Source organism: Eubalaena glacialis, chromosome 1, assembly GCF_028564815.1.
Source record: "Eubalaena glacialis isolate mEubGla1 chromosome 1, mEubGla1.1.hap2.+ XY, whole genome shotgun sequence".
Lineage (NCBI taxonomy): Eukaryota > Metazoa > Chordata > Mammalia > Artiodactyla > Balaenidae > Eubalaena > Eubalaena glacialis.
In genome coordinates this window covers 29,376,311-29,403,868 of record NC_083716.1, presented here as the reverse complement: position 1 = coordinate 29,403,868, position 27,558 = coordinate 29,376,311, and the positions used below count along the sequence as shown (strand labels likewise).

At 42.6% G+C, this 27,558-nt stretch overlaps 1 long non-coding RNA gene across 3 annotated transcripts in view; it reads left to right on the top strand.

Annotated features, from left to right (window-relative positions):
* LOC133094061 (uncharacterized) overlaps nt 1-26,723 on the top strand; it is a 42,069-nt gene extending 15,346 nt beyond the window's left edge. The window contains exons 3-6 of one of the 3 annotated variants that reach the window (XR_009701355.1): nt 1,308-1,628; nt 18,511-18,877; nt 19,877-20,043; nt 25,896-26,723. This is a non-coding gene — a long non-coding RNA (uncharacterized LOC133094061). Of the gene's footprint in view, nt 1-1,307; nt 1,629-18,510; nt 18,878-19,876; nt 20,105-24,281; nt 24,336-25,895 lie in introns of those variants that run through there. The other 2 variants (XR_009701354.1, XR_009701353.1) reach the window with 2 other exon arrangements.
* The last annotated feature ends 835 nt before the right edge of the window (nt 26,724-27,558 follow it).

Genomic DNA, 27,558 nt, shown 5'->3' with positions numbered 1-27,558 from the left:
AACATGCTTGTAGTGGCCTCCTCATGGCTCTCCTTGTGTGCCCTGCCAAATCTTTGGCTGGGACATGCTCTCTTTCTACCTAAGAATGCCCCCTAGGACATAGCCATGCACAGTTCATTGGCAGATGCTTAGGATTTCTCTTCAGAAGTCCTTCCATGTGGCACAAGGGGCACGTACAAATCCAGGAACCACTCTGGGTATCCATAATTAAGTGCAGGATATACAACAGTTCAGAAGTTGTAAAGTAAAAATAAATTATTAAATTCCCCTGTCTCCCCAACCCCACTGCCTATAACCCATTCCCAGAAATAACCATTGTTAACAATTTAGTATATATCCTTAAATGCATTTTCTACACATATATAAGTACGTTCTTTAATGAAAGGGATCATATTATCTGTATTGTTCTGAGACTTTCTGTTTAAACTACAAAGTGGCCATCTCTTCACATCAGTGTATGTAGATTTACCTACTTCATTCTTGCCACATACCCGTCCACCTTATGAAGGTGCCATTATTGCTTTAATCAAATCCTCGATTGATGGCCATTTGTATTGTTTCTAGGTTTGTTTTGTTTTGTTTTCAGGATGCTTTTCTTCTGCAGAGTGTGAGGGGCCCAAAAAAATGTTGTTTGGGCTCAATTTTGGACCGAACATTTTTCTGAATTTGCCATTGTTTGTCCTTAACTTTCTTCCCTTTTTGAGCTTGTTGGCTGTTTCCCTCCTGCTGTTCCCTCTAATCTCACTAATACTCAGTTCAAGGTATGTTTGTTGCTTTAAAGATCTCCTTACAAAATCTAGGACTCTTTGGAGGAGGTATGTTCAGCAAATAAACAAACTACCATCCTGACTTGACATTCTTATTCTAGAGGATTTTGGAGACACTGGAAGAAGTTCTCTTGTTATCTGGGAATCAGCTTAAAAGCCTCAAGTTATGTTTAAACTGTGCTTCTCATTTCCTTTTTAACAGTATCATAGATAAAGATTGACTGAATATGTTTAAACTGAAGGCATAGCCTATAACTTCAAAGAGTTTTCTGGCTCCTACAGTCTACTGGGAGGCAAAATTAGTGTAAGGGAAACAATTGGAGGGCAGTTGAGTATTAATTATGTGTTACAAGCCCTTGGGCACCAAAAGTTCAGGGAGGAGAAAGCTGGAGGAGTTCTCTGCCCCTCCAAGGGGAAGGTGGAACTTGAGCTGAGTTAGGAAGCAGGAGGTAACTTTCGGAGAATTTTAGGCAGAAGTTGGAAGGCTTTTCAAGTACGGGGTAAATTTTCATACCTTTTTATTATCTGAAATTTTCTTAGTTTTTGTTTAGGATCTGCTTACCCCCCTGAGAACATAAGCTTGATGAAGGCAAGGACCGTTTCTTATCACTGTTGAATCCCAGTTCCTGGTACAGTGCCTGGCACATAGTGGATGGTCGATGGATTTATGAATGAATGAACAAATTAACAAACGACCATGGGGTGTGTGAAGAACAGTGAGAAGACTGGACTATTTGGAAAGAAGTATCTTTCCTTGAGGAGTAGAGGAATCTCCGATTCTCCAACAGACTGGCAGAGGAACAAGTAAATGGGCCTGCATGGGATTCAAAACACAGGGGCAAGTGGAACCAGCTGAACAAGGTATGATGATTGCCAAGGTGGACCCTGTGTAGATTGCAATAGGGCACTTGAATCTGAAATTAAATTAAAGCACAAACAAAGGAAAATTGATCTGCATAGCCTCCTGGACTCTGCTTGGTCAGCTGACAGTTAGACTTAAAAAAAAAAAAAAAAAAAAAAAAAAGATTTGTTCAGTTCTACCCTTCCCTTGCTAAGAATACAGTAAAATGTTAATGTGATCACAATACTTTTATTAACACCTACCATGATTGTATTCACTCTTTAAGCAGATAGGTTCATTTTTATCTCATATTGAACCAGTTGTTGACCAAAAAAATGGTTTGTTTTATTTTGTTTTTACATAAACTGTTGTTTTGTAGGTCTTTCCGTCCTATGCTCGTAAATTGATTATTGGACCTAAATGCAGTGCTTCACATTCCTGGCACATCCTCTCTTATTGATTTTAGACCATCTTTCACCTTATGGAATTCATTTTAAACCTTGATCCTATCATCAATCATAGTAGTTGCTCCTCTTAGCTTGGGGTAATCCATATATATGATCTGCAAATCCCCAAGGATTTGGATGCCTAGAGATCCTTTGGAGAGTTTTAAGGGGCAAGGAGTGTTTACCAGCTGATATACCACCAGCCATGTGCAAAAAAGAAATGACATTTGGCTCTAGGAAGACATTAGGCTCATGGGTACGTGGGGCAAAACTTGAGGGTAGTTGGAAAGGAGAAACTGTTGGAATTCCAAGTTAAAGCAAGCCAAGGTCAGAATCTCCAGTTTAAGCAACCCAGAAAGTTTTCTTCTAGGAAGCAGCATTTTAGATGCAGAAAGGGGAAAAGTAGCTTGACAAGTTTTGAGGCAGACAGCAAGGGGGAAAGGGCATGTTGCTCAGTTTATTTATTTATTTATATTTATTTATTTTTGGCTGTGTTGGGTCTTCGTTGCTGCATGCGGGCTTTCTCTAGTTGCTGCGAGCGGGGTCTACTCTTCGTTGCGGTGCGCGGGCTTCTCATTGAGGTGGCTTCTCTTGTCGCGGAGCACGGGCTCTAGGCTCGTGAGCTTGAGTAGTTGTGGCACGCGGGCTCTAGAGCGCAGGCTCAGTAGTTGTGGTGCACGGGCTTAGTTGCTCCACGGCATGTGGGATCTTCCCTGACCAGGGCTCAAACCCGTGTCCCTTGCATTGGCAGGAGGATTCTTAACCACTGCGCCACCAGGGAAGTCCCATGTTGCTCAGTTTAGAAGCAAAACTAGGGGTGAGAGAAGGATGACCAGCCAAGTTAGATTGTGAGCCTCACTGCCTGGCAGGCAGATACTAAAATTCACTTAGAATCATGGACTACTTGGAATAATCTTCCCTTCCAGCTCTCAGGAATAAGTCCTACTTTGGGGGTTTAAGATGTTTCTCCTCCTCTAGCCACAGTCCAGGTTTTTCACTGGAATTCTGCCTCATTGAGACTCCTCTGTACCTCTCCTCTCACTCTGCCTCTGTTGTAAAATCAATTACAATTGGCTTACATCTCCAGTTCTGGGTACATTTTCCATCTGCTCCAAACGTGCACAGCCTCCGACTGTACCATTCCCCACTCCTCCCACCTCCCCCACCCCCTTCCTTCTCCCCATTAACTTTATCTTCTTAAGCAGCTCAGGAACACAGATGTTTTCACCCTGTAGCTCCCGCACAAGGGTATTTTCCCAGTGTCTCTCTGTGTGTATGCTCCAGGCACAGTCTCTCTGGGGAGGGAGAGAGTAAATGTTTTCATTCCAAACCCTCAGGGTCAGGTCTTGTTTGTCTAAACTGTGTTTGTTGCCATAATTATCAGATTAGCTGATCTCTGGCAGCAAGTTGGGGGGCAGGGGAGGGGGGAGGATTAACCCTTTGTAGGAAGGTTGCTGTGCTTTGTCACGGGAATACTTCTGGGAAGAGCTGTCATTTCTCTTCTAACCTGGAGGATTTGGCTAGAGTTCTTTTCACCAACGCTAACAGGCCTCAGTAATAGTTTGCTCTGAGTCAATCCAGCCACCCAATGGGCTCCACTGCTGGGATCCAAAAGGCATTTAGTAGAGATGGAGGTTGAAAGGGCATCTCTCCAGGGATCTGCTGGGGAAAGAAAGAGACAGAGCTTAAAGAGAATCTAGATAAGTAACTCAACAAGGGGTATCAGCATCTCTCAGGCTGAATAAGGAAACCAGGAGTATGCACTGGACGTCTTCAGCCTGCCCACCCACCCCCTCCCCCTTAGCATAAAGGCTGTGAGACTACCAGGCCCCATTTAGGTTTGTTTGGGGATTTTCTGTTGTTACAAAGAGTACCACGATCATTTTCACCACTGCAGTTTTAACAAAACCAGTGGTCTCCCTTTGTAAGAATATTCCTAGCCTTTGTCATCAGACTCAAATGGCTGGGCATTTCAAGATTTTCTCGTCTTCCCTTGTCTCCCATAGCACGACTGAATTTCTGTCTGGTCTCCAAAGATACCATAAATACAGAGGTTGCTTTCTCCTCTCAACTCCAAGAGTAGCAACTCCTTTGCATTTTAATTATCTCTTTTACAAATGAATAAATCTTGTCTCCTCAAAAGTGTTGTAGGCTCTTTGAGGACAAGAATATCCTTGAGTCCCATACATTGGAGGACCTAAACATATAAATAGGAAGTTCTTAGTAAATATTTACTGTTGATAGTGTTTTTCTAAACTTCTTTTTTCCATTTCTCACCTCTGTTCCTTTCTGTTTTGTGTTTGATTTTTTGTGTGTTTGTTTGTTTGATTGTATACTGATCCTTTATTTCTGGACCAGTCGTCCAATTCATACTCATCAAATCTTCCTCCTCTTTTCACCAAACACACACACACACAGAGTGAGAGAAGGAAACTAACATTTACTGAGTGTCTATATACCTAACATTAGGCAAACTTATTCCATGTGCTTTTCAAATACCTTGTTTGAAACCCACAGTGGCTTCTGGGATAAGTGCTATCAGTCACATAGAAGGAAGTGGAGACTCAGAGAGTTAAGTCACATACACAAGCTCCCACAATTTTAAGTGGTAGAATGAAGATTGAGCCCCAGATGTGCGTGGCCCTAAAATCCATACAAATCCCATCTTTCTAGTTATGGAAATGGAGAAAAGTTCAGACAATTAGGGAAAACACACTTTTACCAGAACCCTGACTAAAAATCAACCAGTCTCTCTTTGGTATTTTTTCCCCAACGAATATAACTATAATAAAATCTGTATTAAAAATAAAAGAAGCTCAAACCCAATATACAAATTCTGAACAATATTTTATACAATAAAGTAGTTTTGGAATTGCCTTAGCTTTAGTTATAACTGAATTAGACTCGTCTGTTCATGTCCATTCTGTTTATAAAGCTGTCATTGCTTGAAAGCAAATATGATTTTAAAATATTCTATGCAACCCACACACTGATGCACCCAACATTGAAAAAAATGGCTGCTGATGTAGACTATTCCCGTGTTCTGAGAGGACAAAAGTCTTTCCTCTCTACTGATATTGCCAGACCTGGTTGCAAATATAAATAGGGCATAGACAGAGGTTCTTGGAAAGAAATGTACACAACCAGATTTGGGCAGGAGTTTTCAGTTCTGTCCCAGGAGCAGAATTCAGGTGAACGTCCATGGAAGCAAATAGCCAGGGATCCAGCTCCCTTCTCTGCTGCCAGAGAGGTGCTCTGTTCAACATGCAGCCAGCTAAGATGCCACACATCTCCATGTTCTACCCAGGGTTCTTCTCTCCTGACACCTGCTCACCCTTCACCATAAGCCACATAGTAGAAAGATCCGACAGATCTTGAATACGTCAACTGAACTGTGTTTGTCAGTTGTTCTGATGGGAGAGTTAATGGCAGACAGGTTGAAATGATTTTGTTCCTGATCCAGAAATCTCACTGACGTGGAAAGAAATTCACTTGGCTATATTAGAAAAGTTTTTAAAAACACTGGGAAATGGAAGGAGAGATGATACAAGTGCCTTAAAGGAAATTCAAAGAAGGACTTACTGGGGCTTCCCTGGTGGCGCAGTGGTTGAGAATCTGCCTGCCAATGCAGGGGACACGGGTTCGAGCCCTGGTCTGGGAAGACCCCACATGCCGCGGAGCAACCAGGCCCGTGAGCCACAACTACTGAGCCTGCGCTCCGCAACAAGAGAGGCCGCGAGAGTGAGAGGCCTGCGCACCGCGATGAAGAGTGGCCCCCACTTGCCACAACTAGAGAAAGCCCTCGCACAGAAACGAAACCCAACACAGCCAAAAATAAATAAATTAATTAATTAATTAAAAAATATATATATATTAAGAAGTACTTAAAAAAAAAAAAAAGGACTTACTTTAAAAGATAACAAGGTAGGAAAGGTGATTTTGGCACCTTGCAGCAGAGTGTTAGCCATATGTAGAACAAAACAAGGCAGATTCTTATGAAAGAGAATCTCAGGTTCCTACAATACCATTCTTGATCCTGGCTATGAACAGTGAGCTTGTTGTTATTAAGATGCTTGAGATCCCACTCTACCACTAATAGCTGTGTGACCTAAGGTAAGGCACACACCCTCTCTGGGACTTGTGGGGAAAGTTGAGGATTGGACTAGATGACATCTAGATTCCCTCTTTTGTGGATATGCCATCAAATTCTGGGCCCCTGTAGGGAAGCAAATAGGAAAAGTTGCCTAGAGAAATTATATTTACTCAATTTAATATATGCAAAATGCTAAGAAAATGCCTGGCACACAGTAATTCTATAGAAGTATTAGCGATTATTATTATACTAGATGATGAGGCTGATGAGGATGGATCCATGCACTACAAACACATTTTTACCTCCACATCTGTAATTCAAAAAGACACATAATCCAGTATTTTGATAACTTTAAAGCCCTCTGTCTTGCAAAAACTTTGATAGGAGTGCAATGACCTATAGCTATTGAAAGTTATGAATAACTATAATTCATGGAAGGAGAATTTGCAAAGCAAACAACCACCATGACAAAATATACGAATGTTTTCTATGAAAATCTAGCTTTCTTATTTGGTCGTGGAATGGATTAGGCTGACTTGGGAAGTAGTGAGTTTCCCTTCGCTGGATTCAGGGACGTAGATGTCAGGTGGCCAGATGGACTGCACTGACTTTGAAGAAACTTTCTGCCAAAATCTCTATAATTCCAAAGTGAATCCCAGAATCACAAAGTGTCTCAATGCCTGTGGGCAGTAGAGGGTGGCAGAGGCTGGACTTCAGCCAGATTACTTAGTCCTGTAATAAGAGCATAATATCAGTGCCATAATATCAGCCTGGAACATCTTGCACCTTAAATAGTGAAGCTGTGCCTTCTAAGCCTTTAGTTGAAAGGTGATTAGTAGAGTGCATTACTGAGTAGTATCCTGGGTCATTCTCTCTTTTCAGTGCTGAGACTAAGAATTAAAAGAAGTAAGGAATAACAGAGCCACACAATAAGAGAAGGGTCAGAACCAGAGCTCCGGGTTTTTTCTAGATTTTCCTCCCTGTGAAGAGATGGTATTCTCTTGGGCTGAAGATGTAGACCTGAATACGAGTAGAGGCTCATATGCAGCGTTAGAGCAAGATAAATGGCAAGTAAAACAGAAAACGAAATAAATAATCAGAAAGAACAGAAGGGCAAAGGGCAGGAGATAGAGAGTTGGAGAGGCAGAGGGAGAGAAAATAAGGAAACGAAGGGACTTTTCTAAAAAAAAAGTTTATACTTTGAATGAAAGAGAGAAGTAGAAAAACAACATTTAAAAAGAAAAGGGATGGCAAAGAAAGAAAGTGGTAACATATTGTACATGAGTACTACAAAAGCTAGGTAGAAAAGAGTAATTAGGGTTGAAAAAAAGTCTATTATAATTTAACCTAGTTATCTGATGAGAATATCCACAGGTGCCTCTTTGCAAAAGAGAGTCTCAGCCAGAGGCCTCAGGATCTGGGAAGAGACCTCCTGTCAACTCCCCAGGAATTTCAGCCTGTCTAACATAGCATAGATCAGTTGTTAACACTGGAATTAGAAGCAAAGCTTCTGTTGAACCCCCTTAGAACCTGTAACCTACCTTTCCTTGGAGGGCTCCCTTCCTTCCTCCCGTCACTTCTCTCTGTCCCCTTCTTGGCTTCACTGTTACTTAATTGACTGTGGGGTGCTTGGTCTGGAGAACCTTCAGAAATGCCTTCCAACTCTCCAGGCAGACAGTTCTCTACTTCTGCTTTCATATTCCTTTCTTCTTTCTTTCTATGATGGCTCTTTTATTGGGATCTGAGGTTTGGGGAATAATCTAAGGATATGCAATGGGAGCAGGGATGACTCACATGACAGCTCAACGGTGTTGCTATGGCTCAGCTGTCTCTTTTTCTGGTGGGAAAAAAACCTGGAAAAGTTGGTTCTAGGTCCACAGAGAGGTTGCTTGGTATCAGGTATTAGTCATCACTGGAAGCAGAAGCCATGTTACAAAATGGCTGAATGTTATTTTATAAACAGTCGTGATAGTGAACTAAATAATTTAATGAGTACTAAAGATAAAACCATAGATCCCACCCTTGAGGAGCTAACAAGCCAAAAGTGGTAGCCCTAGACCCCTGCAGTTCAATAATAATCATCACTGCCTGATACTGAGCACCGAGGTGCTTAGGTGCTGGGTACAATGCTGAGCATGTGACAGTCATCAAGTTATTTAATCCTCATAACATCCCAGGAGGCAGATACTGTTGTTGTCATCCCCACTTTACAGATGAGGAAATGGAAGCCTACAGGTTAAATAATTTGCCAAGATCACTCAGCCTGAGACAGACTGGGATTCAAACATGCTTGGAGGCACCTTATTAGACTGCCTTCACCCATCCCCTTTCTACATCAGCCAGAACCCATTTAATGACTCAAGACTGACTGCAAGAGGAGTGAAGTCCCCAGATTCATCTCATTCCCATTTCAACACTCATTTTGAGGATTCATGCTTGGGAGCCGCTCCCGTGAGCCCTTCCTCACTGTGTCACCTGTGATCCAACCTGCTTTAACCTGTCTGTTCTTCTACCCACCTGAACCTGCAGATGCCCACACTGAGGAATCCTTGGCCCTGGGTTCTTCCTTCTCTTCCCGCCTTTCCACCAATTCATCCAGAACCCTAACCACATCAAGCCTTCCCAGCAATGGTGGTGTTACCCCCAACTAACTGCACATACCTGGGACCTTTGGGGTTCCTACATGTGCTGATTGTCTCCTTCCTAAATCAAGTGAATGACTGAGTGAAGAAGCATAAACCTCCTTCAAGACATGAAGCCCTGCTCTCTGGAAGGCTCTCTGCACCTCCTATCCAAGGTGTGGTGTCTTCTTTTCAAGTACTTTCTGCCCATAGCAACAGTCCAATAAAAACCTTCACTTGGACTCTGTGCTAATTTGGAATTTAAAGTGACTAGTTTTGAGAGATTATGCAAAGTATGCATGCAACCAGGATTTTGGAATAGAATAGGACAGGAATGTTTTCACATAATGGTTACTAACATAGTTATTAAAAATCGTATTATATTGTCAGTTTTCACTGTCTCTAATAATACTTTTTAACCCAGTTTGAGGTTTCCAATTATCTGAAAATAATAATGTTAAAATTTATAATTCAGACTTTTTTTGGATCAACTTTCCCATTCCTCCAATCCCACCACCCTGCCTTCCCCAATCCCTCCAGGCATCCAAAATGGTACAATCTATATGAATAGGGCCAGGTATCTTATGAATACTTGGTAAATATTAACTAACTGACTGTCTAAATGAATTAATCTGTTAGCCTCTGGTACAAGTGCTTTTTCTGTCTCTCAAATTCAAATCATTTCCTCTCCTTTTACTAATGTGGGCATTCATGCATTCAGTTCAAACAGTTGTTTACTTAGGGCTGTTCTGGCCTCCACAAATGCACAGTGTGGTAACGGTGCAAGACAGTATGAGAACAAGTGCTCACATGAGGGTCACAGCAGTGGGGAGATGGAAAGAACCTGGGCCTTGACCACAGCAGACCTGGGTTCAAAGGCTGCCTTATCTGTGAAATTGGAGTATCCACACCCAGCTCATAGTGTCATTGATAACAGAACATTTTGGGAGGGGTTGTTGAATGCTGTGTGCATTTACCTCTTCAATATTCCCTGAAACCCTACATAGGAGGGAAATGGGACTTCGTGGGGTGGAAAGATTTGCCCAGCCTGAGGTCTCCCAGCTAGATAGTGATGGGCATTGCTGGAATTTGAACACATTCTTAACTCTGAAACCACACAACGCAGATGGGATTCGAACCCAGCCAAAATTCAGATTGGGACTTGAACCCGTGAGCTGGGACTTGAACCCACTCACTGTCTTTTAATCGAAATTGAACACCTGGTCTCAGGACTTACTGAAGCTCAGGTTCTTTATGTCTCAGCGCAGAAGGAATTCAGCAAGAGGCAAAGTGATAGGTAGATTTATTGTGAGAGATGCATGGCACGCTCCATAGACAGAATTTGGTCTGTCTCAAAACGCTTGAGAGTGGCCCCAAAATTTGGGGTGGTTAGTTTTTATGGACTGGGTAATTTCATAGGCTAATGAGTGAGAAGATTATTCCAACTATTTTGGAGAGGGGTTGGGGATTTCCAGGAATTGGGTCACTGCCCCCTTTTGGCCTTTTATGGTCAGCCTCGGAACTGTCACGGAGCCTGTGGGCATGTCATTTATCATATGCTAATGTATTACAATTTATCTTACATTCGTAGTAAATGTTCCTTTACTTTTGAAAAGTGCTATCCTTGTTTCTGCTCAAAAAAGGGAAGCAGGGGATTGGCCTTTACCCAGGTTGGCTCAAGGAGAAGATCGATGTGCCCTTTGGGTTAGGTGTGGTGATGGCTGCTGGAGAAGTGGGGGAACTGGGAGGAACTGGGCAGATGGAAAGGGAGACAGTGGGAGGCAAGTCAGAAAGCTGTGATGACTCATCTCTCACTGCAGTGATTCCACCACCAGTTCTTCCCAGCTGGCTTTTTCAATCCCCATTTCAGGTGTGGAAATATCCTAATGCCTGGAGTAGAGGGAAAAGACTGGGGGGAAGCACTGTAGTATAGAAAGAACGACAGTACAAAGCTTAGAGCCAAGGACACTAACTGTGAGCTTTGAACAAGTTACTTAACATCTCTGGGTGTCCCTGTGTATAATGGTGGTGATATACAGACCTCAGGGAAGCTGGGACAACCCAGTGAAATCTTGTTCATAAAGGACCGGGCAGAGGAGGTGACTGTTGAGCACCTGGGGAAAGATGCGACACTCAGACTGCAGCCCCAATTAGTGACAGAATTTGGCTTTTGCTGAATCCTACCCAAAACACAACTGGGCTATGGTCATCCTCCCAAGAAAATGTGTGATGATGGTACTGCTAATGGCCACTAAAGTTAACTAAAGTCACTCCATTTGGGAGAGGAAAAAGGAGCTGCAAAAGAACTCCATTATCGGGAGGGTAAAAATGAAAAGCAACATTTTAAAGAAAGTTTTTTTTTTAATAGATTTATTTATTTTTATTTATTTATCTTTGGCTGCGTTGGGTCTTCGTTGCTGCTCGCAGGTTTTCTTCAGCTGCAGCGAACGGAGGCTACTCTTCATTGTGGTGCGGGGGCTTCTCATTGCAGTGGCTTCTCTTGTTGTGGAGCATGGGCTCTAGGCGTGCGGGCTTCAGTAGTTGTGGCACGCGGGCTCAGTAGATGTGGCTCTCAGGCTCTAGAGCGCAGGCTCAGTAGTTGTGGTGCATGGGCTTAGTTGCTCCGCAGCATGTGGGATCTTCCCAGACCAGGGCTCGAACCCATGTCCCCTGCATTGGCAGGCGGATTCTTAACCACTGCACCACCAGGGAAGTCCCAGGAACATTTTAGATGAAAAAAAAAAACAAACATTGTGAATCTAGAAAAAAATCTAGAGTAGCTCAATAGAAGGTCTAAATTTAACTGTAAAAAAAGAAAAGTCCAGGTGCCTGAGGTGGGAAAAAAAAAATTTTGCTGACTATTCAAGTAAGATGTTTATAATAAAAATACAACTTAAAAAAAAAATTATGCTGAAAGTAAGGTTAAAAAAAGGAAATCCCACAAATGATTCTCAACGTTTTTTAAATTCTAGTAAAATAAACAGAAACCACTGCAATCATTTTTAAATATACAGTTCAGTCCTATTAAGTACACTGACATTGTTATGCAACCATCACCACCATCCATCTCCAGAACTCTTCATCTTGCAAAACTGAAACTCTGTACCCATTAAACAGTACTCCACATTTGCCCCACCTCCAGCCCTGGCAACCACTGTTCTACTTTCTGTCTCTATGGATTTGACTACTTTAGGTACCTCATATAAGTGTAATTACACCATATATTTACTCTTGTGACTGACTTATTTCACTTAGCATAATGGACTCTCAACTTTTAAACTATATATATTCCAAAGTCATTTGCAAAGTGATTTAAATTTCCATATGGAAGAAGAATGAAGATGGCTCTTCCCAGACCTGGAGGAGGGAGTGGATGCAGGTAGAATGTGGACCCAGTGGAACCCCAAATGCAGTTTTGCGGATTAGGGACTTCTGTTCCTTTCTTTTTTTTTTTTTTTTAATAAATTTATTTATTTGGCTGCGCTGGGTCTTCGTTGTGGTGCGCGGGCTTCTCACTGCAGTGGCTTCTCTTGTTTCAGAGCACGGGCTCTAGGCATGCGGGCTTCAGTAGTTGTGGCACGTGGGCTCAGTAGTTGTGGTTTGCAAGCTCTAGAGCGCAAGCTCAGTAGTTGTGGCACACGGGCTTAGTTGCTCCGCAGCATGTGGAATCTTCTCGGACCAGGGCTCGAACCCATGTCCCCTGCATTGGCAGGTGGATTCTTAACCACTGCGCCACCAGGGAAGTCCATCTGTCCCTTTCTTGAATGCTTTTGTGTTGCCGCAACATAAGAGTTCAGAGGGGTGTTGGCCTTAGTATTCACAGCATTTCCCTTTGTGTTTTCCATAGGGTCCATTCCATTATTACCCTCTCCCACGATGTTCACTATAGCTCATAATAAACAGGCAGATGGTCAGCTAGACAGTTCATTTTACTTACAACTTTCCATGTAGCAGACACAGTCAATAGTTTAAAGTGGATAGTTTTAAAGAGGAAATTGTAGTGGGCAACATAGTCACATCCCATCATCTCTACTCCTTTCTTTCCCAGATTATGAAGCAGCCATGGAATTTGGATGGGTTGACCCTTCAGCTCTTGAAATGAACTTTGATTGGTTTGAGTGCATCAGTAAAGCCCATCACACTGGCCATCGTGATTGGTTTGGAAATGGGTCCATGCCATAATTCCAACTAACGAGACATGTTCACTGGAGGTGAACTAGGAAGCACAAAGTCTCAGACATACTATATCAGTTTCAGTATGAAGGCAGTGCTATGGACATCAGAGTCCTTGATGACAGGGTTCAGGCTCTGGATCAACCCATCCAGAGAGGTCATGAGGATGGAGCACCATGATGGGATTAGTGCCCTTATAAGAAAAGATGGCAGAAAGCCTCTCTTGCTCTCTCTGCCATGTGAGGACATATGTGATAAGGCAGCTGTTTGTAAGCCAGGAAGAGAGCCTCACCAGAACCTAACCATGGCAGCGCCATGCCTCTGAAATGATTCACAGGCAAGCTGCCTTTGGGAGGCTCTGAGGGTGGCATCGTCACCTAAATAAATGAAGATTACAAAGAAGAACAAGGAGGAGAAGGGGAAGGAAAGAAAAGGTGAGAGGCAACATGGTAAAGAGCAGTACTCACTCATTTCCACCAGAACAGCAGAGAACAATGAAAGCACACCATCCAAAGGCCTGGGGGCATGGCCAGAAAAAGTGTGCCAATATCTTTGAAATCTTATATTTTATTGTAAAAAATCATGCAAATTCTGCATTCTACTTCATAATGTGCCTTTACTCTTTTATATAAAAATGTTTTCCTAAAAGTGCCATTTTATACCAATTTTTTTTTTTTTTTGGCCATGCCGCGAGGCTTGCAATATCTTAGTTCCCCAACCAGGGATCGAACCCTTGCCCCCTGCAGTGGAAGCACGGAGTAGCCACTGGACCGCCAGGGAATTCCCTATAGCAAGTCTTTGAAATGATCTCTTGGCCCTGCCCTACCTGTCCTGGCATGCTTACACCCCAATGTGAGTAGCACAAGTGCATCAGAAAAAGCGCTGGATTCAGTTTTAAAATCTGAGTTCCTTTTCCGATTCCATCCCTTCACAGCCATATGACCTTGCAAAATCACTCACCTTCTTTAAGCTTCTCTTTCCTCATGAGTAAAAGGGAAGACAACATCTCTTTGGCCTTTCTCACAGGGCTGTCAAGCTCCAAGGAGATAATGTGAGAGAGAGAGACTTGGAAGACCAGGAAACTCTGACCCTATCACCCTGTAGGGTGGTATCAGTATTATTTCAAGACCATTTTGGAAGTTTCTCCAGCCCAGACTAATCCATTCTTGGACAAACCTTTCTGATACCTTTGTGTCTGATCCTTGCACTTGTGCTAGGAAGAGGAATACAGGAAGGCAAAAAGGATGAGGAGGGGTTATTTATAATCAGCTGTCAAGGGGATGGGGGAGAAGTTGGATCTTATTTTCATGTGACTCTACATCTCGTGGTTCCCCTCATTTCTACATCTTCCATCTTGAATATGGAATCTCAAGCTTTCCTACTCAGAGGAATACTGAGCCTGTATCCCCTATCCTTGCCTTATGAACAAATCACCTAAGATTCAGGGTAGAGCAGGAAAGACAAGCTGGTTTCATCTTCAGCACCAGCTCTGACCCATTGGTTGCTTGGAACACTGTATTAAGAAAACCACTCAGTGGGAATGGTTGCAGAGGTCAATTAGAGATGTCTGCCACAGGCACAGAAAATGAGAACAGCAGCACATGTGCCATCACTGGCCACCCCTGGTTTAGAGGCTTAGGATGAGTCAACTCTAAAAAATGCAGCAAATATTAAAAGCTGGAAGGTTTTCAGAAAAATCTCAAATGTGAGGATTTTCATCCTCTGGGACATTTACAAAGTCAGTAATATTGGCTTATGTCTTATTTTTAATAATATGAAGGGCCAGCTCCTTATCTGTGATAGGATTAAATAGGTTAACTAAATGTCAAGTTTCCTTTTGGATAGAATAGTATCAACTCCATTCTCTAACCCAGGGTGTATTATGCTAGTCACTACATTTGTTGAAATCACAGAAAATTTGGGGATATTATTGGTCAACCTGACAGTCCAGCATTGAACCCATGAGCAATTGTGGACATAAATACAGACTGAAAACCGAGATAAGTGACTGCAGGGAATAATACTAAAAAAAACCCCAAAACAAAAAACAAAAACAGAGTCATGGTGATTAAGGGTGTCGGGAATCACTGTTCTAATGAAATCTGGTGTCAATCTTAAGGCAACTGCTTCAAATCCTACCCCATATTTCTGAGAACTCTAGGGGTTTCAGATTTGGATGAACACTCCATGAGTTTATTTCAAAATACTATTTCTGTTTTAGCATGTGTTACTTGAGACTTTTAAAAAATAACAAACAGCTTCCATTAAGTAAAGTATCTTTTTTGTTGTAGAATTCTAAGGGGTTTAGCACTGTGTACATGCACAGCATTTAAGCTTTTAGGAATTTATTTTACCACTTTGGTGCTTTCAGTTTGCTTGAAAGCAGGCTCTTTTGGGTAAAAGGCCCTGTTGGGCTTTAAAAGCTGTCAATTTGCCTTTATCTGCTCTTTAGGCAACTAGACTTCCTGGCTGAGTAGAGAATGTTTGGTTAGTTTTGGTCATGTCTTATACTGCAAGAAGCTACACACAATAATAAGAGATGCAGTAATTAAATATCTTTGGAATTTCTTATTTTATTTTTCTGGGTTACTTTGGGGCCCACTGTTTTGAGCTTCCTTTGCAAATGAATTCTTGCATTTTAAGTAATTAGCCATTGAGGAAGGGACTGTGAGATGGGTCACACTTCAGAGAAAACCAGGCGTGGAGAGTGACATGCTGGCGTTGGGTGTCTGTAGGGGAGATGAGCACAGAGAAGACACAGGCTCTCCTGTGTCTCTCCTCAAAGCAATGGGGAGGTGGTTTTAGTAAGAAGGGGTCTTTCTGGTGGTACTTTCCTGCTCCGCACTTCCTTATCCTCATTCTCTTAAATGTTTCCTCCCTCTCTTTGCCTCCCTTTCTCCTTTCCTTTCCCCTTTATGTTTCTTTACTATCCCCCTTTTTTTCTAATTTCCCTCCATTCTCCTGCTTTTTCTCATCTCCTTCTTTCTCTCTTCCCCATCCCTTCATTTTTGTCCTAACTGCCATCCTCTGCTTTTTCTGTGAAGACCATTTTCCACTGCGGCATCAGACTGCATTTCCTAAAGTGTATTCCACCAAGCTCCAGGTCCATGAGATGCTTTGTGGAAAATAAAAAAAGATGAGGTGGGGGGTGGGAGGTGAAGCTGGATCTGTGGTTACATTGCATACCACGTCTCCCCCTTGGAGCTTCAGCACCCCCATTAGCATTTTATACATTCTGAGAAATCCTGCTGTGAAGAAACTGGTCTAACCTGGCTTATCCCACTGCTCCCCAAACCTCCTTGACCTCAGTGTCTTTTCCCTTCAAATAAATGAATCTCATTGAGAATACATTTGGGGAACCCCTGTGGGAGAGCCTCTCCTCTTGGCTCACCTTGGAGCTTCAGAGCATTGACTTCCTCCAGTTGTACCTGATGTCAAGGCATCTTCTCGCTTGTCTGAGCCTTTCTGAAGGCCATCACAGCCAGGACTCCTCTTCTGTCTCTTCCCTTCACTGCCCAACATGGCAAAAGACATGCTGCCAAAAAGATTCAGACATGCAAAACTTCTATATTGCTCACCTCTCATGTTAAATGTTTAAGGTTGGTTGGTGGTTCTTTTTTCTTGTCTTTTCTTTCTTTCTTTTATTTGCCTAACAAATTGTCAAAGATTGTTTTTGAAGAATAATATGCAGCAGGGCAGAGGTTCAAGTACGGGAACATTTTGATTCCCTGCTCGTGGCAATGTAAATTGGTATAATCATTCTAGAGGGCTATTTGACAATATGTAGCCAAAGTCTTAGAATTCTACTTTTGGGACTTTATCCTAAGAAAATAATTAAGGATGTATGCAAAGATTTAGCTACAAGGATTTTTTTTTTTTTCCTGGAGTGTTGTTTATAATAGAAAAAACTTGGAAACAACCTTAATATCCAACAATGGGAGGCTGGTTGAGCGTACTGTGGCATGTTCATGTGATGGGGTATTATGTAGTCCTTACAAGTAGAGTTTTAGGAGAGTATTTACTGACATAAAGTAGATGCCCAAGATCAATTCTGTGTAAAAAAAAACATATGTACAATGTACATTTTTGTAAAATCAACATTCATTGAGTGTTATACATACATATAAATATGTAAAAGCAAGAACAGTCACTAAAATTTAGCAGTAATTGTCTCTTACTGGGTAGTAGGATTTCAGCAGCTTCTTGTTCATCTCTGCTTTCTGACTTTTATATAAAGAGCATGTGCCTTTTGTATAGTGAAAGGAATAGATAAGTTAGAAAAATTAGCAAGAGTGGTTGATGATCCCATACAAGTTTTGTTAGCATTTGAACTCCCAGCTTACTCCAAATAGGGTCCTGTCAACACCAACTGGGACTTTTCTGTCTCCTGGGGGTAAGTACTCCATGAGGAAGGTCAAAGAGAATGTCACCCTTCCTTCTGGTATCTGAGGAAATCTGGATACAAGAGCCAGTTTCTAATGTTGTGATGCTGCAATTTACTGCGGGGAAAAAAAAAAAAAGATCAACACACCCCACCATCTATTTATTTAATATTAAAAATAATATTTCACTGAGTTTGGCTGGCGTCAACTCGAGCAGTTACTCATACAGGAATTCAAACAAAAGCAGCACTGGCCCTGAGCCAGTGGGCTGGTGCTGGGTGGTCCATGTCCATCCTTAGCTCAGAGTAGCTCCTAGGCTGCTTTCAGACCTGCTTCGGGTTGAGAAGATGATGTATTCATTTATTTATTAGAAATGTTTTAACAGGAAATGCTAATAGTTTGCATTTAGGGAGAACTGCCCTGGAGACAGCTGGAAGAACCCAGCAGACGTGGCTGGGGAGGAGATTGCTCCTCTCATCCTCGGAGTCAGATCAGGGCCTGTTGTAAAAGTCTACACTGGGGCCCCACGCACCAAGTTAGCCCAAAAGATGCTGGTTGCTTTGCTTCAGGACAGAAGCAGAAGGAGCAGGGCCGTTCTTTCAGCTGCCCTGGTTCCCTTCTCTATTGCCATTTGTTTCTTAGGAACCTGAAGGTGTGTTTTCAATGTGGCCATGAACACAGATGTTGGCTCTGCTAGGAATGAACAGGTCCTGTGTACACAAACGTTCAGGTGGGAGTGTGTGAGCCGAGGTGTAAGCAAGCACATGTGTAACTCAAACCCACTTTTAGTGTGACTGTGGGCTGGTGGAGTTATGTGTGAGTTCAGGGGTTACATGTGCACATCTTTTCAGTGTATCAGGATGAGTGAAAGACAAGTGTTTGCAGGGGATTTCAAGCGTGTCCTCAAGCTCCAGAGTGCATTCCAATGTTGGATCATATTCATGGGTATGGGCTTGTGGAGCCCAGAGAAAAAATGAAAGACAGGGGTAGTACAAATCAAGCCCGAATGTTTATGTATGAGAGGAACATAAGCAGGTTTGTGTATCTTTAAAAATCCTCTTCCAGCTGTTTTGGAAGACTGTAGGACTTCATTCGTTGGGGGAGGGCGTGATTACAGTGCCGTGGGGAATGGGGTCCAACGTCTAACCCAGTCTGGCACGACAACAGGGCTGTTCCTGTGTTTCCAGATAACAATAGAGGTGAAGCCTAACCCTGGAAACCAGTCAAGATTCCCAGAGATAAACCCTCGGGCAGCAAGAAACTGACCTTTCGCCTTCTGGAGTCACAGAATTCCCACAAATGCTGTGTCCTCATCAGCTCTGGCAGCCTCGCCACCACAGCCCAGACTTCGACGCCAATTCATAAACAGCACGGAGGGGGCTGTGCTAGAAGTCAGAGCTTCTCCACCTCCAGCACCTCAAAATACAGGCTCCCTGCCGCCCCATTTTCTTCTAGAGGTTAACCTTCTCCCCAGGCTCACAAAGTTACGAGACAGCCTTTAAGGGGTTTTCCTCTGACAGTGTGGTCTAGTCTGCTGCTGCTGAAGGACCTCAGGTGAGACTTTAGCCTTTCAGAAATGTGTTCTAAAATCTGAATGGAGAGCCTTTGGAAGGACTGAACAGCCTTGGGAGTCTCAGGGCAAGGGTAATGGAAGACTTGGGCTGGGGTGGGGAGGAGTGGGTGAGAGAGGACGAGGGAGAGGAGTCCGTGTCTAAGACGGTGAGAGGTAAGTACAAGGTTGGAAATTCATTAAATTACTCGTTTAAGGTCACACAATTAATGAATCTCTTTGAGCCCCAGGTTCCTCAGCAAAATGAGAATGTTAGAGTTTCTGGTTTTTAAATCCAATAAACTAGGACTTTATTCCTTAACAACTGCTTTCCCCCACCACCCTAAAAACAATTAAGTATCATCACATAAACCACTAGAACAATGGTTTTCAACCTTGGTTGCACATGGAATTGCTGGAGAAGGTGTCGATAATGTTAATGCATGAATTCCGCCTCCAGAGATTCTGATGGAATTCATCTGGGTAAGGCCTGGACACCAGGACCACTCTCTCCTTTCTTGAATCTTCTTGTCAACTCTTATCCTGAAATGTAGGTATTTTCTAAAGTTCTGTCCTTAACTCTCATCTTTCTCTATATTTTCTCTATATTTCTCTTCTCATTCATTCCCACATCTTCAACTATCATTTCTTTGAGGATCATGTCCAAATCCATGTAATACCTGATCTATTTATCCAGCTTTCTTTTGCCTACCTAATTCTGGAATGATGCTGTGTCTCCAACACATGCTGCGTTCCAAACTCAACATCTTGAGTTCTATTCTTTGGTTTCCCTATTTCTGTAATGATACATTCACCCATTAGCCTATCACCAAGACTTGAAGTGTTAGTGTTATCTTTGTTGATTTAAAAAATGTATTAACATGAGTATTGGTACATAACCTCTCTGCCACAACATAAACTTCTCTACCACCCACCATGAAGAGAATATTGTCTTTGATACCTTTGCTAAGCCTGCCCTCTAAGTAGAGTTCTGCCTTTTCCAGGATGGTCCCTAGGCTTTGTGATTCAAAATAAGGAGAATGGATAAACAGAGACAAGACTGAAGAGGCGGAAGGAAAGGAGGAGATGAACAAAAGACAGAACAGAAGAAATGGAAAGTGAGGGGTTAAGACAGTGAGGAGCTCCAGAGCTGATGAAATGTAAGAATCAGGTGAGGAAAGTGAAGTTTAAGAATTGTTCCTAAAATTTATGCTTTTTAATGTTCTTAGAAAATGGCAAGAAAAATTTGAATTTGTTTTAAAATAGTTCTGGTTGCTAGACTATTTTTCAGTTCAGCATTGCTTTGAGACTGAGCCTTGTGATGTCCAGCTTATATTTGGGTTATACATGACACCTCCTTCCTCATTTGCCACATCTAAACAGTTGCCAAACCCTGTAATTTTTTTCCCTGCCAGCCTTATCACTACTGCCCAACAACACCATACATGCCAGCTCGACTTCCTCACACCTCCAACTTTTTTCTTTCTTTGAACTGTGGCTCATTCTGTTTCCTACACCAAGAATCACTGCCTATATCCATCATAAGTTCTTTCTATACTTCAAAAACCAGCTCAGATTCCACCTTCTCAAGGAGACCTTCCCTGTTGGCGCTTTACACATTCTACATTCCTTCCTGCCCTTGCACATGCAATTTTCCAAAACAACAGTAATAATAATGATGGGAGTTCCCTGGTGGCCTAGTGGTTAGGATTAGGCGCTGTCACTGGCATGGCCCAGGTTCAATCCCTGGTCAGGGAACTGAGATCTCACAAGCTGCATGGTGGCCAAAATATGAAAAAAAAAAAAAAAAATGATGATGGTAGTACCAAGGACTAATATTTATATTGAGCTCATTGTGTCCAGGCACTATTATAAGTGCTTTGCACATATTATTTCATTTAATTCTTGCAACAGCCCTGTAAGGTAGTACTGTGGGAACTAAGGAGGGGTAAAGCGACTTCCCCAAGGTTACACGGCTATAATTGTCACCAGCAGGATTTGAATCCAGGCCTCAGAATCTGTATTATTTCTAGAGTGTACTTACATTTTAATACTTCAATACATGACTGAATATATTCCTGTCATTCCTCTACGTCTACAGGCAGTTTTCATTTGTTACTGCTTCACATTTTGCACCTCCCCCTATTCAACACTCTCAAATAAATGCTTGTGCTTCACTCTCGTCACTTACATAGTCACTTAGCAATTCCCACTGCTATCCAAATAGAAGACATCAGCATGTGCACAATCAGGATTTTGACTTACAGAGGTTCACTTTAGGTTGAAGTCTTCAGGGACACTTAATCTAAGAGCAGGGAGCATATGTTTATAAATGTTACCTTTGAGTTTCATCTTCTTCCTCATGATGTCTTTGACATGTCAGCTGTAAAGCAAACCACAGAATGTCCATACTTGAGTGAGGCGAAGATTTAATGCTGCTGCTCTAGTTCAAGTGGCTGTACCTAGAACTACAGTTGTGTTTTGCCAGTCATTGTGAAATACACACACAGTGATTTAATACAGCTTGGTTTATATTCAGATGCAGCTCTGTTCTAACATCTTGGAGTGAGCAGTGAGGTTGCTTTTAAAGCAAAGGGCAATTCACTTGGTCAGGAACAGTTTTCAGGTGAAGAAAACTATAGTTTTAGTTGAGAAATACATAAGCCAATTATTTTTAATTCTATAAAATATATAAATACTTTTCAGGATAAAAGCATGCTTTAAATTTTAAATGCAAACTATTGGCCATGATTAAGGACTGATTTACTCTCCCACATGAAACAACCCCCAAAACTGACAGAATATCTGAAACAATGGTTTGAAAGGCACTGAATATCAGGCAAAGAAGGATACTGATCCCTGAGAGATGTGAAAGAAATGAAGTAAGCACTATAATTGCCCCAGATTACTGCCTTGAGAGAAGTTTCCAGGCCATAGCACAGAGAGGGTGCCCAGGCAGAGCCAGGCAAACTCAATGAGTTGAGAAAACAAAGCTGAGAGTCTGAGGAGACTAAGGCTGCTGGAGTTCTTAGGAGAGAACTGCACAGAAAGAGGAAGTTCTAGAGGTTTGCAGAAGGTTCTCACTTGAGTATTCAGCTGAGGACTGATCAGCACATACATACAAAGAAACTATCTGAGGCCAGAGAATCATCTAAAAAGGTTAGAGGTAATGGACTGGCACTCACATAGGGCTAAGAAGAGTGTCTGTTCTCACCAAACAGACTTGAAAACTTCGAGATTCATGGGTGGGGGGATAAGAGTATACAGAAGGGTACTGCTCTGTAGTAGAGACTAATTAGTCCTAGGCTGAACACTGCCCCAGTCCTACCTAACACATCTTAAAAACAAGACCCAAAAGCATTAAGCTCTTCCCAAGTGAGTTAACCAAATCCTAGAACAAAGCTCCGGAATATTTATAGAAATATGGAAAGGACAATGTGGTCTGGACTACTAGGACTAATGAGTTTAGCAAGGTTGTATGACACCAGATCAATATGCAAAAATTAATGGTATTTCCACATACTGGCAATGAGCAATCAGAAATTAAAATTTAAATAAACAATACTATTTACAAGAGTATTAAAAGATATAAAATGCTTAGGTATAAATCTGACAACAGGTATGAAAGAACTATACTCTGCAAACTACAAAGCGATGTTGAGAGATATTAAAGACATAGATTGTGTTTTCAACAAATGATGATGAAAAAATTGGAGATCTGTATACAAAAAATGGACCATAGGTTTAAATGTAAGACCTAAAACTATAAAATTTATAGAAGAAAACGTAGGAGAAAACCTTTGTGACCCTGGGTTAGGTAAAGATTTCTTAGATACAACCCCAAAAGCACATTCTATAAAAAACCAAATTGGTAAATTGGACTTTATCAAAATTTAAAACTTCTGCTCTTTTAAAGACACTACTAAGAGAATGAAAAGACAATGATAATTGAAAGGAAATATTTGCAAATCATGTATATAATAAAAGTCTTATATCCAGAATAAAGAACTCTCAAAACTTAGTAATAAGAAAAAACCCAAAAATAAACAATTAACCCATCCAACAAGAAAATGGCAAAAGATTTGAACAGACACTTCACCACAAGGACATGTAGATGACAAATAAGCACATGAAAAGATGCTCAACTTCATTAGACATTAAGGAAATGCAAATTAAAACCACAATGAAATACTACCATGTATCTATTAGAATAGTTAAAATTGAAACACAGATGATACCAAGGGTTGGTGAAAATGTGGAGGAACTAGAACTTTTGTCCACTGTTGGTGGGAATGTAAAATGGTCCAACCACTTTGGATAATAGTTTGGTAATTTCTTTAACATTAAAGCATAACTCTCGCATGATCCAGCAATTTTGCTTCTAGATATTTACCCCAAATAAATGAAAGCATATGTCCATACAAAGACTTGTACATGAATGGTCATAGCAGGCTTATTTGTAATAACCAAAGGTGTGGTCCCCAGACCAGCACTATCAACATCACCTGGGATGATGTTGATTGTTAGAAATGCAAATTCTCATACCCCACCCCAGACCTACTGAATGAGGTGGTTTGTGGGTTTACCATTTTCCATTTGGACTGGAAATTGTCCCAGCAATATGAGCTTATCAAACCCTTTAGGTCATTCTGATGCAAACTAAAGCGTGATAACCACAGGCCCCCCGACTCCACCCCATCCCTTACCCCAGATGATGCTGGTACCCCAACCACACTTTGGTAACAACTACTTCAGAACAATGCTTCTTAAACTTCAGTGTGCATATAAATCCCCTGGAGATCTTGTGCAAATAGCAATTCTGATTCGTAGGTCTGGGAGGGTGGGGTCTAGAGAATCTGCATTTCTAATAAGCTCCCAGGTAATACTGATTCTGCTGGCCCTGGGAATTCTGGTAAAGATTATCCTTGGAAATGCCCTAATTTCTTAAAAGCAGAGCGCATTTGGCTACCTCAGTTCTTCTCCTATAGAGAACCCATTGAGTGTTAGGATAGAATCTAGCCTTCTTTATTCTCTTCTGCTCTAGTACCTACCCAGTTTTGGAAGAGAACTAAAACCCTTCCCTTTCCAGCAGAAAGGGGCTCTCTTCTGGAATGTTCTCTTGGCTGCCTTAGATTCTGACATTCCCTTAGAGCCTAGACCAGAGGTTCCCAATATTAATTCACCTATGAAGCTTTTGAAAAATACCGATGCCTGGACCCAGGAGATTCTGTTTGGATTGGTCTGGTGTGGAGCCTAGGCAGCAGTATTTTTAATGCTCCCCTGGTGATCTCACTGTGAGCCAGAACTTAGAATCACTAACTAGCTGACTAGCTTACATGTACCCCCAGACTGCCCCCTTTTACATTCATTCAACAAGTATTGATAAACCATCCTCTATTTCCCTCCCAGGCTCTGAGCTACTGTGCTGGGGATACCAAGATGAGTAGGCCATGGTCCCTGCCTTCAGGAAGTTAAAGTCTGGTGGGAGAGACAGAGAAGTCTACACAATTTTCATACCTATGATAACTGCTACAACAGAGATATCTCATTCGGTAGATATTTATTAACAATTTACAAGTTTTAGGCACTAAGAATGTTACAGTGAGCTAGACAGACACAAGCTCTACCTTAATGGAGCTCATGTCCAATGGGAGCCCCAAGTTACAAGGGACACAGAAGAGGGGGCCCTAATTCAAACTGAGAATCATCAGTAAAGGACTCCCAAAGGTTCTGAAGCTTCCACTGAATCATTTTTGTTTTGTTTTGTTTTTTAAATTTTTGTCTGTGTTGGGTCTTCGTTGCTGTGCACGGGCTTTCTCTAGTTGCGGTGAGCGGGGGGCTACTCTTTGTTGCAGTGCGCGGGGCTCCTCATTGTCATGGCTTCTCATCGCGGAGCACGGGCTCTAGGCGCACAGGCTTCAGTAGTTGTGGCACGCGGGCTCAGTAGTTGTGGCTTGTGGGCTCTAGAGCGCAGGCTCAGTAGTTGTGGTACACGGGCTTAGTTGCTTCACGGCATGTGGGATCTTCCCGGGCCAGGGCTCGAACCCGTGTCCCCTGCATTGGCAGGCAGATTCTTAACCACTGCGCCACCAGGGAAGCCCCTCCACTGCATCTTAAAACCTCATATCATCCAGGCCCAAGAAGAGGGGCGAGTACTCCTGGCAGAAAAGACAGCATGGGCAAAGGCCCGAAGGTATGAAAGAGCGTGGCACATTCAGAGAACTGGCAATACCACAGCCAAGGGGGCTTCCCAAGAGCCCAACTCTTGGGATTTGTCTAATGGCTTCTCCCCTTCCTCCATCCTCATGCTTAAGGCCGCCTTTCCCCTTCCACTTAATAACACTCTTCAGGGTTCAGACATGCACAGTTGTCTTCCAGCTCATTCTATAAACCCAGAGCGCCACTATTCTGACACCGTTTATACGGCAGTTTCAGGCGAAAACCTTCTTCTTCCTCTCTTCAGACTGAGACCGCTTCCCAGACGCACCCCGTTTCCTCTTTTCTGCTCCCACCACCAGAAAAGGTCTCCAGGTGGCGCCCTTTCACTCAGTTCTGCTATTGTCAGGCACACCCATTTTCCCACCTAATTTCCTCTCCACTGAATTTGCTCCCTGCAAACCCCAGGGCTGGAACCTTAATCTGAGGAAGAGGATCACAGGAAGCATATTGAATACACAAGCCGGTTAAGTTGTTCAGTTTGCGCCTCTCCCTTAGTTCAAGCTGCAGGGTTCATTCTTAGCTCTCTCCGCGCTTCAGCTTCCGTTGCAGCACATTGTGCTCCTACCCAAGACTTCCCCAACTCCACCCACCGTAAGCTGGATGGTCCCCACTCCTCGGTGAAGTTTTTCTGTTCACACAGAGAATGCGTGCTCAAAGTATTGTTCCCCGGATGATTTGACATCTGGGCACGGATGAGGGTACATTTTTAAGGGGGAAAAAAAAAAGAATCGAGATCCAACATGCCAATCCCTATCCCCTGCTCTTCGCCTAAGAGAGAACCGGAAGGATGTTTCCCTCCCATAGATGCTGCTGTCGAGAAGCAAGCTGCTGAGAATTCCCTGGCGGTCCAGTGGTTAGGACTCCGCGCTTTCACTGCTGAGGGCCCGGGTTCGGGGAACTAAGGTCACGCAAGCCGTGTGGCACGGCCGAAGAAAACAGCAAGCTGCTGATCTCCTCATGGAGTAACCTGTTTTAACGATCACAACAACCGTGGCAATTGCTTCCCCTGACCGTTTCCCCTCCCCACCATTTTTCCAGCCATGCTTACTAACACTGAGGCAGGAAAATAAGACCCCAACAGAAAGGTAGTGAGGAATTGTTATCAACGTTCCTGAGAGCAAAAGCCAGGCGTGAATAATCTTGATAACCCACATAGTACCTAGCACAGTGCCTTATCTAGTCCAGGCGGATTACTCTGTAACAGACACAAATAGAGCAAAAAATACGTGATGGATTCCAGCCTATTTGGAGAATGGAAGCTGCAGCAGTACAAGGCCAATTCCAGGGTTTACCCTAAAGTCCACAGAGATAGTCACTACTTCCCTATTTATTTCCACTTACTATGTATGGGTTGAGAAGGTGTTTCGATTGCTCTATCAGACAACATTTATTGAGCATACGCTGCCTGCTGGTGCTGTGACCCTGTGACTGGATGAGAATTCTCATAGGGCCAATCAGACATAAGGACTTACCCTACTAATGACGTAAACAACGCTTCTAATGAGCTCTTCCTTAGCATGCTTGTCCGCTCGGGAATAACCAAACTGCAGGGCAGTTATGGATTAAAGATAGCTGTCAATTTTTTGCTGCTTCTCCCATTGTTATGTGGAGTCTGAGTCCTCTTTCCTTGAATCTGGCTGGCCTGAGTGACTTGCTTGACCAATAGAGTGTGATGGAAGTGAAGTTCTGGGACTTTCAAGACTACATTATAAGAAGCCTTGCAGCTTCCACCCACACCTCCTGGAACAACTGCTCTGGAGTAAACCAGCCACTATACAAAAAATCTGATTACCCCGACACTACCCTGCTGTTAGGAAGCTGGAGCTGGGAAAGGGCATATGGAGAGAGATACTTTACCAGCCCAGCTTTACGTGAGTGAAGAAACCTTCAGATGACTCTAGACTCAGCTGTCATCTGATAGTCACTGAATGAAGGACCCCACGTGAGAACCACCCAACTGAGCTTATCAACCCCTAGAAACATCATAGATAATGATAAAGTATTTGTTCTTATATACTACATCAAAAACAAACAACTCTGGCTAGGTAAGTTATTATCATTGGGGGAAGCTGGGTGAAGTGTACATAGGAAATCTCTAGCATTTTGCAACTACTTATGAATCCTAAATTACTTTTTAAGTTATTGAAACATAAAATACTAGTGCCTTGATCTGGAGAAAATCTATTTTGAAAGAACTAAAGACAGCTGGAGATTTTCCCTGAGCCGTGTTCCAGATGCTGACAATGCCAGCACTGGCTGCAGCCAACAGGTGTGTGTAACTACAGCCCTAAGTACATTTGCCGGCTTTGAAAGCTCTGGGGAAGGTTCTGACCCCCCACCCTCCCAATGCCAGTGACTCAGCCTCAATCCTAATGTTTCAGTCACCACATTCGTGTCTCCTACTGGGGAGACACCCAGCTCTTCCTTCTGTCTAGTGAGGAAAGAGACAGCGTTAGCACTTCGTTTT